Below are 13,003 nucleotides of genomic sequence, written 5' to 3'. Positions count from 1 at the left end.
GTCAAGTCGATTCCGACTCATGGTAACACTATAGGGCAGCGTAGAACTGCTCCATAGAGTTTCCAAGGAGTTCCTGGTGGATTTGAACTGCAGGTCTTTGGGTTTGCAGCCAAGCTCTTAACCACTGTGTCACCAGGGCTCCCAGTATTGACTCAAGAATATTTATTTTGTCACAGGGGTTAAAATTTTATAACTATATATTTTGTTTTTATAATTGTTTCTGCTTTGGCCATTGGGATCTCCCTTAGGTTGGCTCCTGTTTTGTTTGTTTGTTTTGAGAAGCCCCCATCTATTTGTTCAAGTTGTATAGCTAATGTTTTCATTTTGCCCTTTACTTCTTTTTTGGTGTGTGCATCTATTGCTATAAATTGACCTCAGAGCTGCTTGTGCTGTGTTCCAAAAATTTTTGTATGATGTGTCTTCATCCTTGTTTGATTCTAGGAATTTTTTTATTCCATCTTTGATTTCTTCTATTATTAAGTAGATTAAGGCGTTATTCAGTTTCCATGTATTTTTCTTTCCCTTGCTCTTTCTGTTATTAATTTCTACTTTTATGGCATTGTGATCAGAGAAGATGCTTTTTATTATCTCAATGTTTGGATTTTGTTGAGGGTTGTTTTGTGGCCTAAGATGTGGTCTATTTTGGAGAACATTTCATGGGCATTGGAAAAGAATGTATACTTTGCTGTTGTTGCATGGTGTGTTCTGTATATGCCTGTGAGATCAAGTTGGTTGATTGTGGCTTTTATATCTTCTGTATCTTTGTTGAGTTTCTTTCTAGACGTTCTGTCCTTTCATGAGAGTGGTGTGTTGAAGTCTCCTTCTAATATTGTGTGACCACCAATTTCTCTTTTCGGTGCTGTTAGAGTTTGTTTTATGTGTTTTAGAGCCCTGTCATTGGGTGCATAGATATTTATTATGGCTATGTCATCTTGGTGGATTGTCCCTTTAATCATTATATAATGTCCCTTCTTTTCTTTTTTAGTGGATTTTGTCTTAAACGCTATTTTATCTGAGATTAGTATTGCCACTCTGCATCTTTTGGTTGCTCCTTGCTTGATATATTTTTTTCCACCGTTTGATTTTTAATGTATTTGTGTCTTTGTTTCTAAGGTGTGTCTCTTGATAAGTTCTTTTTTTTAAAATCCATTCTGTCATTTAATGCATTAAGCTATTTGTATTTAGTGTGATTATTAATAGGTGTGAGTTCATTTCTGTCATTTTATAATGAGTTTTTTGTGTGTGTGGTGCTGACGTTTTCCTTGTTCCTCTTACTCTCCTGTGCTGAATTCTTTCGTGTGTGTGTGAATTTTTTTTCATTTCTTTCATTTTTGTAGACTTTGTTTTTGCTGAGATTTTATGTTTTTCTTTACTTTGATGAGTAAATTTGTTAAGTTTCTTTGTGGTTGATATTTACCTCATCTTCCTAAGTTTGAACCAATCTTTTATTACTTGATATCACCTTGACTTCATCTCCATTTGAAAATACTATACCCACACCATTTAGTTCCCTTTTATTTTTCTTACATTGTTGTCATTTGCAGATTGATGTCTCTGGTTCCCTGCTGTAAATCTTTTTGTTTTACCCTTGAGATTTCATTACCTAGATTGGTATTTGGCTCATGCTGTCCTATGTCCTAGATTCAGGTTGTTGTCTGATATAGTTGGTTCTCTAACTGAAGGACTCCCTTTAATAATTCTTGTAAATTTGATTTGGTTTTTACATAGCCCCTTAATTTCTGTTTATCTGGAAATGTCCTAATTTTGCCATCATATTTGAGTGAGAGTTTTGCAGGATTTATTATTCTTGGTTGGCCTTTTTTTTTTCTTTCGAGGTTTTATAGATGTCATCCCAATGCCTTCTTGCCTGAATGGTTTCTGCCAAGTAATCGGAGCTTAGCCTTATTGTTTTCCCTTTATATGTGACTCTTCAATTTTCTTGAGCTGGTCTCAGGGTACTTTCTTTGTGTTTGGTTCTAACAAGTGTGATTGTGATATGTCTTGGTGACTTTCTCTTGTGGTCTATTCTATATGGGGTTCATTGAGTTTCTTGGGTGGTAAGCTTTTCATCTTTCATGATATTAAGGGAGATTTCTGTCAGCAAATCTCAATGATTCTCTCTGTGTTTTCCATTTTCTCCCCCTGTTCTGGAACTCCAATCATACACAAATTTTTCTCTTAATTTTATCCCACCTAGTTCTTAGGTTTTCTTCATTCTTTTCTCTGATTTTTCCTGAAAGAAATTGGTATCCAATGATTTTCTTCAATTTCACTGGTCATGTCTTACATCGTTTCAAGTTTTCTTCTAAAAACTATTGCATTGTCCATTTCTGAAAACTTGCTGTTTATCTTTTGGGTTTCAGTTGCTCTTTTTGTATGATTTCTAAATGTTTATTGATTTTGACTTTTTTTCTTGTATTATTTTCCTGAATTCTTTTTCTTCATCTGTGTTTTCCCTAATTTTTTGTCTGTGTATTACATGATTTTCTCCCTTGTTTTTCTGTGTTTTCCTTCACTTATTTCCTAATCTCTTGGAAAGCTCTAAATATTAAACTTTTGAATACCCTATCAGATAGTTCCTGTGCCTGTGATCTATGGAGTTAAGTGGAATAGAGAAAGAAGACAAAGGAAAGAAACAGAAGCAAAAAAAAAAAATGAAGAAAAAATAAGTAAATAAAATGGCGGCACAGTGGGGCTCGGTCGATGGGGGCAGGGCAGACATGGAGAGGCTGTGTGCTGGTGGCTTTCTAGCTGAGCAGTGTGTCACTGTCCATTAAGAAGGGGTGGGGGGCAGAGCCAAGAAGGCAGAATAGACAGACGCTTCCTCGAGCCCTCTTTACAACAAAGACCTGAAAAAACAAGTGAAACGAGTATGTTTGTGACAAGCTGGGTACCCTGAGCAACAAAGGCAAGCTTCAACAACAATCTAAGGGGAAGGGGAAAGAAGAGGCCGTTCAGAAGCGGAGAGGAGTTACCGGACCTGAATCACAGGGAGCACTCAGGCACCACTCCCAGAGCGGCGCGGTGGCAGCAGGCTAGTCCTAGTGATCGGCTACAGTTTCCTCAGGGAGAAGCAGCCAGCCACACAGCCCACTCACACCCCGGAACCTGAGGAGAAGGGTGCTCTCGGCAAAAGCTAAGTACTTGGGTATATTTTACCGTGCCCCCCACCCCCAAGCCAGCTTCAGCGGCTGAATCCCTGGGCCTAAGATAGACCCTGATGAGCTCCTGGAGCCGTCCTCCCCACCTTGGGGAAGGAAAAAATTTGCAACTGAGGGGAAAAGATAATTTGCTAGCTCCATTAACTGGGGGAGCTCAGCACAGAAGCAGCTCCTGTCCAGGCATAAACCGTCCGTGGACCTTGAGCACCTTTCCCTTCTGCATGGACCTGTGAGGGCCTATTTCAGGGCAATAGGCCCTTGTTGACAAACTCCAACCATTTCAGCGGTGCAGAGAGAGGTGGGTGTTTGACGTTTGACATTGCTATGTCTGTTAAACAAGGTCCTCACCTACCCACATCAGGGACCTAAGGACTGGTGGCTCCACTTGGGTCACCCAGCCACCTGCGACAGGGGCCCAGGGATAACTGGTACCTCCCACTCCTTACAACAAAAACTTTGGGTGCCTATGGTCCCTCTACAGAGCCCACCCTGCCTTGTTCAGAGCTTGACCCCCTGCTGCAATCAGATATGGGTATATACGCCAATCATCCCTGCCCCTCTAAGACTGTAGGACAGAGCCAGTACCACGCACTTGATATCAGCTACCTGGAAACCTGAGCTGAATTCACACAAGAAAACTGAATGGACTCCTAGACTGATATACCTGATAACAGCTTTAGCCAGCTGGGACAGGACACCAGAGCTCCAAAGGCAAAAATAATCAAGCTAGCTCACTCAAGCAACCCATAGGAGTATACCAAAACAAAACAAAGCAAGCAACTACAACACAGTAAGCAAGCACAAACTAATACAATAACTTATAGATGGCTCAGAGACAAGACAATATCAAGTCACATAAAGAAACAGGCCATGATCACCTCAACAGGCTCTCAAAACAAAGAATCCAGGGATCTTTTAGATGAAAGTGCATTCCTGGAATTATGAGATGCAGAATACAAAAGTTTAATATACAGAATCCTTCAAGACATCAGGAAGGAAATGAGGCAATACGCAGAACAAACCAAGGAACCCACAGATAAAGCAACTGAAGAAATCAGAAAGATTATTCAGGAACATAATGAAAAGTTTAATAAGCTAGAAAAATCAACAGACAGACATCAATCAGAAATACAGAAGATTAACAATAAATTTACAGAATTAGATAATGCAATAGAAAGTCAGAGGAGTAGAATTGAGCAAGTAGAAGCTAGAATTTCTGAACTCGAAGATAAATCACTTGGCACTAATATATTTGAAGAAAAATCAGATAAAAGAATTTTAAAAAAATGAAGAAAACTTAAGAATCATGTGGGACTCTATCAAGAGGAATAACTGACGAGTGATTGGAGTACCAGAACAGGGAGGGATAACAGAGAAAATTGTTGAGGATTTGTTGGCAGAAAACTTCCCTGATATTGTGAAAGATGAGAAGATATCTATCTAAGATGCTCATCAAACTCCACATAAGGTAGATCTTAAAAGAAAGTCATCAAGACATATTATAATCAAGCTTGCCAAAACCAAAGATAAAGAGACAATTATAAGAGCAGCGAGGCATAAAAGAAAAGTCACCTACAAAGGAGAGCCAATAAGAATAAGCTCGGACTACTTGGCAGAAATCATGCAGGCAAGAAGGCAATGGGATGACATATTTAAAAAATTGAAAAAAATTGCCTGCCAAGAATCATATATCCACAAAACTGTCTCTTAATTATGAAGGTGAAATTAAGACATTTCCAGATAAACACAAGTTGAGGGAATTCATAAAAACCAAACCAAAACTACAAGAAATACTAAAGGGAGTTCTTTCGTTAGAAAATCAATAATATCAGGTATCAACCCAAGACTAGAACACTGGGCAGAGCAACCAGAAGTCAACCCAGATTGAGAAATCCAAAAAAAAAAAAAAAGCAAGATAAAAAAAAAAAAGCCCAACACAGGGTAACGGCGATGTTATTATATAAAAGAAGACAACAGTAAAATAATAAAGAGGGGCTAAGAAATGTAATCATACACCTTCCACATGGAGAGGAAGATACAATGATACAAAGAAATGAATGTTAGTTACAAATTTAGAAAAATAGGGGTAAATAATAAGTAACCACAAAGGAGACAAACTATCCTACTCATTAAAATAAAATACAAGTGAAAAATACAGACTCAGCAGAAACAAAATCAACAATAACAAATATGAGGAAAGGACAATATATAAAGAAAATCTACTCAGCACATAAAATCAAGTGGGAAAAAGAAGGTGTCAACACACAAAAAAAGACATCAAAATGATAGCACTAAATTCATACCTATCCATAATTACCCTGAATGTAAATGGATTAAATACACCAATAAAGAGACAGAGAGTGGCAGAATGGATTAAAAACAAGATCCGTCTATATGCTGCCTACAAGAGACACACATTAGACTTAGAGACACAAACAAACTAAAACTCAAAGGACGGAAAAAAATGTATCAATCAAACAACAATCAAAAAAGAGCAGGAGTGGCAATATTAATTCTGACAAAATAGACTTTAAAGTTAAATCCATCAGAAAGGATAAGGAAAAAACACTATGTAATGGTTAAAGGGACAATGCACCAAGAAGATATAACCATATTAAGTATTTATGAACCCAATGACAGGGCTGCAAGATACATAAAAGAAACTCTATCAGCATTGAAAAGTGAGATAGACAGCTCCACAGTAATAGTAGGAGACATTAACACACCACTTTTGGTGAAGGACAGGACATCCACAAAGAAGCTCAATAAAGACATGGAAGATCTAAATGCCACAATCAACAAACTTGACCTCGTAGACATATACAGAACACTCCACCCAACAGCAATCAACTATACTTTCTTTTCTAGTGCACATGGAACATTCTCTAGAATAGACCACATATGAGGCCATAAAGCAAGCCTCAGCAGAATCCAAAACATTGAAATATTACAAAGCATCTTCTCAGACCATAAGACCGTAAAAATGGAAATAAATAACAGGAAAAGCAGGGAAAAGAAATCAAACACTTGGAAACTGAACAATACCCTGTTAAAAAAGACTGGATTATAGAAGACATTAAGGATGGAATAAAGAAATACAGAGAATCCAAGAGAATGAAAACACTTCCTATCAGAACCTTTGGGACACAGCAAAAGCGGTGCTCACAGGCCAATTTATATTAATAAATGCACACATCCAAAAAGAACAAAGGGCCAAAATCAAAGAACCATCCCTACAACTTGAACAAATAGAGAGAGAGCAACAAAACAAACCCGCAGGCACCAGAAGGAAACAAATAATAAAAATTAGAGCTGAACTAAATGGAAGAGAAAAAAGAACAATTGAAAGAATTAACAAGACCAAAAGCTGTTTTTTTTTTTTTTTAAACTCAATAAAATTGATAAACTCTTGGCCAAACCGACAAAAGAAAAACAGGAGAGTAAGCAAATAACCCGAATAAGAAGTGAGATGGGTGATATCACAACAGACCCAACTGAAATTAAAAGAATCATATCAGATTACTATGAAACACCAAACTCAAACAAATTTGAAAACCTAGAAGAAGTGGATGAATTGCTAGGAACACACTAGCTACCTAAAATAACACAAAAAGAGGTAAAACAACTAAACAGACCCATAACAAAAGAAGAGATTGAAAAGGTAATCAAAAAACTCCCAACAACAAAAAAAAAGGCCTGGTCTGGGCAGCTTCACTGCAGAGTTCTACTAAACTTTCAGAGGAGAGTTAACACCACTACTCTTCAAGGTATTTCAGAGCATGATACCAAAACCAGGGAAAGACACCACAAGAAAAGAAAATTATAGACCTATATCGCTCATGAATGTAAATGCAAAAATCCTCAACAAAATTCTAGCCAGTAGAATTCAACAACATATCAAAAAAATAATTCTCCATGACCAAGTGGGATTCATACCAGGTATACAGGAATGGTTCAACATTAAAAAAACAATTAATGGAATCCGCCACATAAATAAAACAAAAGACAAGGATCACATGATTTTATCAATTGATGCAGAAAAGGCATTTGACAAAGTTCAACACTCATTAGTGATAAAAACTCTCAGCAAAATAGGAATAGAAGGAAAATTTCTCAACATAATAAAGAGCATTTATACAAAGCCTACAGCCAAGAGCACCCTAAATGGAGACAGCCTGAAAACATTCCCATTTAGATCGGGAACCAGAGAAGGATGCCCTTTGTCACCACTCTTATTCAACATTGTGCTGGAAGTCCTAGCCAGAGAGCAATTAGGCTAGATAAAGAAATAAAGGGCACCTGGATTGGCAAGGAAGAAGTCAAAGTATTTCTATTTGCAGATGACATGATCTTATACACAGAAAACCCTAAGGAATCCTCCGGAAAACTACTGAAACAAATAGAAGAGTTCAGCAGAGTATCGGGATATAAGATAAACATACAAAAATCAGTTGGATTCCTCTACACCAACAAAAAGAACATCGAAGAGGAATCACCAAATCAATGTAATTTACAGTAGCCCCTAAGAAGATAAAATACTTAGGAATAAATCTTACCAGAGATGTAAAAGACTTATACAAAGAAAACTACAGTACACTTCTGCAAGAAACCAAAAGAGACTTACATAAGTGGAAGAACATACCTTGCTCGTGGATAGGGAGACTTAACATTATAAAAATGTCTATTCTACCAAAAGAGATCTATACATTTAATGCAATTCCGATCCAAATCCCAACGACATTCTTTAAGGAGATGCAGAAATAAATCACCAATTTCATATGGAAGGGAAAGAGGCCCCGGATAAATAAGGCATTACTGAAAAATAAGAACAAAATAAGAGGCCTTACTTAACCTGATTTTAGAACCTATTATACCGCCACAATAGTCAAAACAGCCTGGTACTGGTGCAACAACAGATACATGGACCAATGGAACAGAACTGAGAATCCAGACATAAATCCATCCACATATGAGCAGCTGATATTCGACAAAGGCCCCAAAACAGTTAAATGAGGAAAAGACAGTCTTTTTAACAAATGGTGCTGGCATAACTGGATATCCAGCTGCAAAAAAAAATGAAGCAAGACCCATACCTCACTCCATGTACAAAAACTAACTCAAAATGGATCAAAGACCTAAATATGAACTCCAAAACGATAAAGATCATGGAAAAAAAAAATAGGGACAACATTAGGAGCCCTAATACATGGCATAAACAGTATAGAAAACATTATAAGGAACGTAGAAGAAAAACCAGATAACTGGGAGCTCCTAAAAATCAAACACTTATGCTCATCCAAAGGCTTCACCAAAAGAATAAAAAGGCTACCTACAAATTGGGAAAAAGTTTTTAGCTATGACATTTCTGATCAGAGCCTGATCTCTAAAATCTACATGATACTGCAAAAACTCAACTGCAAAAAGACGAATAACCCAATTAAAAAATGGGCAAAAGATATGAATAGACACTTCACTAAAGAAGACATTCAGGCAGCTAACAGATATATGAGGAAATGTTCACAATCATTAGCCATTAGAGAAATGCAGATCAAAACTACAATGAGATTTCATCTCACTCCAACAAGGCTGGCATTAATCCAAAAAACACAAAATAGTAAATGTTGGAGAGGCTGTGGAGAGACTGGAACACTTCTACACTGCTGGTGGGAATGTGAAATGGTACAACCACTCGGGAAATCAATTTGCCGCTTCCTTACAAAGTTAGAAATAGAACTACCATACGATCCAGCAATCCCACTCCTCGGAATATATCCTACAGAAATAAGAGCCTTTACACGAATAGATATATGCACACCCATGTTTATTGCAGCACTGTTTATAGTAGCAAAAAGATGGTAGCAACCAAGGTACCCATCAATGGATGAATGGATAAATAAATGATTGTATATTCACACAATGGAATACTATGCATCGATAAAGAGCAGTGAAGAATCTCTGAAACATTTCATAACATGGAGGAACCTGGAAGGCATTATGCTGAGTGAAATTAGTCAGTTGCAAAAGGACAAATATTGTATAAGACCACTATTATAAGAACTTGAGAAATAGTTTAAACTGAGAAGAAAACATTCTTTTCTGGTTATGAGAGGGGGGAGGGAGGGAGAGAGGGTGGGAGGGGGTATTCACTAACTAGTAGATAAGAACTACTTTAGGTGAAGGGAAAGACAGCACACAATACAGAGGAGGTCAGCACAACTGGACTAAACCAAAAGTAAAGAAGTTTCCTGAATAAACTGAATACTTCGAAGGCCAGCGTAGCAGGGGTAGTGGTCTGGGGACCATGGTTTCAGGGGACATCTAAGTCAATGGCATAATAAAATCTATTAACAAAACATTCTGCATCCCACTTTGAAAAGCGATGTGTGGGGTCTTAAATGCTAGTAAGCAGCCATCTAAGATGCATCAATTGGTCTCAACCCACCTGGATCAAAGGAGAATGAAGAACACCAAGGACACAAGGTGATTACAAGCCCAAGAGACAGAAAGGGCCACGTGAACCAGCACCTACATCATCCTGAGACCAGAAGAACTAGATGCTGCCCGGCTACAACCAATGACTGCCCTGACAGGGAACACAACAGAGAACCCCTGAGGGAGCAGGAGAGCAGTGGGATGCAGACCCCAAATTCTCATCAGACCAGACTTAATGGTCTGATTGAGACTAGAAGGATCCCGGTGGTCATGGCCCCCAGACCTTCTGCTGGCCCAGAACAGGAACCATTCCCGAAGCCAACTCTTCAAACAAGGATTGGACTGGACAATGGGTTGGAGAGGGATGCTGGTGAGGAGTGAGCTTCTTGGATCAGGTGGACACTTGAGATTATGTTGGCATCTCCTGCCTGGTGGGGAGATGAGAGGGTGGAGGGGGTTAGAAGCTGGCGAAAAAGACGAAAAGAGAGAGTGGAGGGAGAGAGCAGGCTGTCTCATTAGGGGGAGAGTAATTGGGAGTATGTAGCTAGGTGTATATGGGTTTTTGTGTGAGGGACTGACTTGATCTGTAAACTTTCACTTAAAGCACAATAAAAATTATTAAAAAAAAAAGAAGGGGTCGGAGTAGCACACAGGTCTAGGTGGGCAGGAGAAAGGAAAGGAAAAAAAGAGAGAGAAGAAAGAAACAACCAAAAAACAACAACAAGAACAAAAATATGTTGCTGAGGGAACTGGCCATTGAGGGCAGAGCACAATCAGTGTGGCAGCAAACTGGTGTGTTTCTTGCTGGGTGGCATGGTACAGCCCCTCAGGAAGGGAGGTAGGCACCACAAGGCCAGTTGCTCTGTCTTCTGTTGAGAATTACATAATGTTGCCTTCCTGTATTCTCTGTCTGGGGTCCTAGATGGCTGTACTCCAAGACGCGGAATCTATGCTTTGTTAGTTGGCAGGGGACCTCCACTCTGTAGCTCTCGTCATTCTCTGTTATCAGTTTCCTGCCTCAGCACTGGAGCAACCCACTACTCCAAGGAGCCATACAAAAGATCAACAGAAGTAATGTTAGCTAACTTAAAAATTTGATTAAAAGAATGAGTACCTACTGCTATGAGTCGAAATCGACTCGAAGGTACCTAACAACAACAACAACATGTAACTACTGGGTAAAAGCACACAGATTATAGTGACTTAGACTATTATTTTCTCAGATCTTTTGAAATTTCTTACCCAAAGAGGTAATGATTACCTATATTATCACAACCATACATCAGTGTCAGAAAAATTTACATTTTTGTAGTGCATAAACCAAAATCAAAACCAAACCCAGTGCCGTCAAGTTGATTCCAACTCGTAGCGACTCTGTAGGACAGAGCAGAACTGCCCCATAGAGTTTCCAAGGAGCGTCTGGTGAATTCCAACCGCCAGCCCTTTGGTTAGCAGCCATAGCACTTCACCACTATGCCACCAGGGTTTCCTTGTAGCGCATACGTCCACATATGTCCACATTTGTGGACATGAAAATTAATTGGCATTTGAATTGACATGAAAATTAATTGGCATTTGAGTTCAGCATAGCCAGGGATAATGTGTGATTTTGTATGTGAGACAGTGAAATAACCTAATTGAATGAATGATTTATGTAATCTAAATATTTATTTCCATAAAGAGCTTGCTTAGATTTTTATTTTTCTGATGGTTATGGGACTATTTCCCAGTGGGCTCTAAACCTTCATAATCTCCAATTCAGTTACAAAAGAGCTAATCTGGAAGTAGGATAGAATGCATTTTTCTGCCTGAGGTAAGAGAAAGTTGCTTAGGGATGCACTTAACTAGACATTCAGAGTTTCCTTAATGATCTGTTTGTCTTTTTTTTCAACTATACTTGTTATCGTAGATTCCTTTAGTGAACTTTTGACTGATTTACACAAGGGTAGAGTTTTCAAAATCTAGTATTTTAACATACATGTATTTTCTTTCAGGCAGAAAATGTTACACTGTACTCACATAATTTCAGCTTAAAGTGAATATAATAAATTAAATTAAAAAATGTTTTTCCACTATATTCGTTCTTATTTTCCATGAATTCTATTTTCTTAGCTTGCTTCTTAACTGTAACTTCACACAATGTTCCATAATTTTACAAGTATTTCTTAAAGCTTTAAGGTCTACCACAGAACGAGCAGGAGGGTAAACGAGATTTATGTAGTTCATTGTGGAAACATTTTTACCTCGTGAGAATTGATCCATAATTAAAGTCATTCAGAAAAGACTGAGAAAGTTCTTCCATGTCCTTTGACCACAAATAAAACTTAGTTTTTTTTTTAATGAGCATCCTAAATGTACAACTTTTGAAAGGAACATCTTTTTGCTAAATAAATCTTAACTGGAATAAGTTTTTATTATTTGATCCAATTTATGCATAATTTTATGTTTTTACAACACAAACTTCTTTAACATATTCAACTTTTTTATTTTTGGGGGAATGACACTAATCTTTGTTGTAAAGGGTTATTATTTTCTTTATTATATAGAAGTATGTCTGACTTAAATTTTGCTTCTTATACAAAAATTGTCATTTTGGTCAATCCTATAATTAATAATAAATAAATAATAATTAATAGATAATATCAATTACTAACATAAAAATACTGTATTTGCTACTAACTTTTGAACCCTGACTTATTCATTCATTAAAATGTTTCTATTTTGTGGGAAACTTTTACAATTTTTTGTTTTGTCAAAACCATTTTTATCAAAAAATAGAAATTTCAAAATATTAGTGTTCTTTAGGGAATGCAATTGCTTGATTATTTTCTGCTAGAATTTTAAGTATTAACTAATATCTAGGATCTCAAACTAGAAGATAAAAATTGATGTCTTCAAATTATCGACCAAAATCTAAATAGTTATCATCAAATAGAAATAAAACATCATCACTGAAGATTTATAGCTACTTTTTTCAGTATTACAGTTTAAAGAGCTGTTTTGTTTTACTGGAAGTAGTGTCCTGATATTTTTCTGAATATAAAATCTTTTTGCAAAATTCTTTCTTGTCTATTGTTTTCATTTTACACACTCATCTATACTCATTATAAATTTTATAAGATATTTAGGAATTGATAATCATAAATTAACACATAGGTTTGCATTATTAATTCAGTAAAAGAGATTCTTCATCGACATAAACATATTTCTTTGTTAACAATAAAAACACTGCATAACCACATAGTATATTATGGCTTTTATTAGTATATTTAATTTTACAACTAGTTCTTGAAGTATTTAACAAAAGAGAAAATACTGGTATAAATTGGCTTATGTTATAGAGATATAATTTTACTAGACAGTCAGTCTTTCTAACTGCAAAAGCTGACATTTTGTTCATACCAAATCTT

The sequence above is a fragment of the Elephas maximus genome, chromosome 27 (assembly GCF_024166365.1).
Source record: "Elephas maximus indicus isolate mEleMax1 chromosome 27, mEleMax1 primary haplotype, whole genome shotgun sequence".
NCBI lineage: Eukaryota > Metazoa > Chordata > Mammalia > Proboscidea > Elephantidae > Elephas > Elephas maximus.
This window is presented reverse-complemented; position numbering follows the sequence as displayed.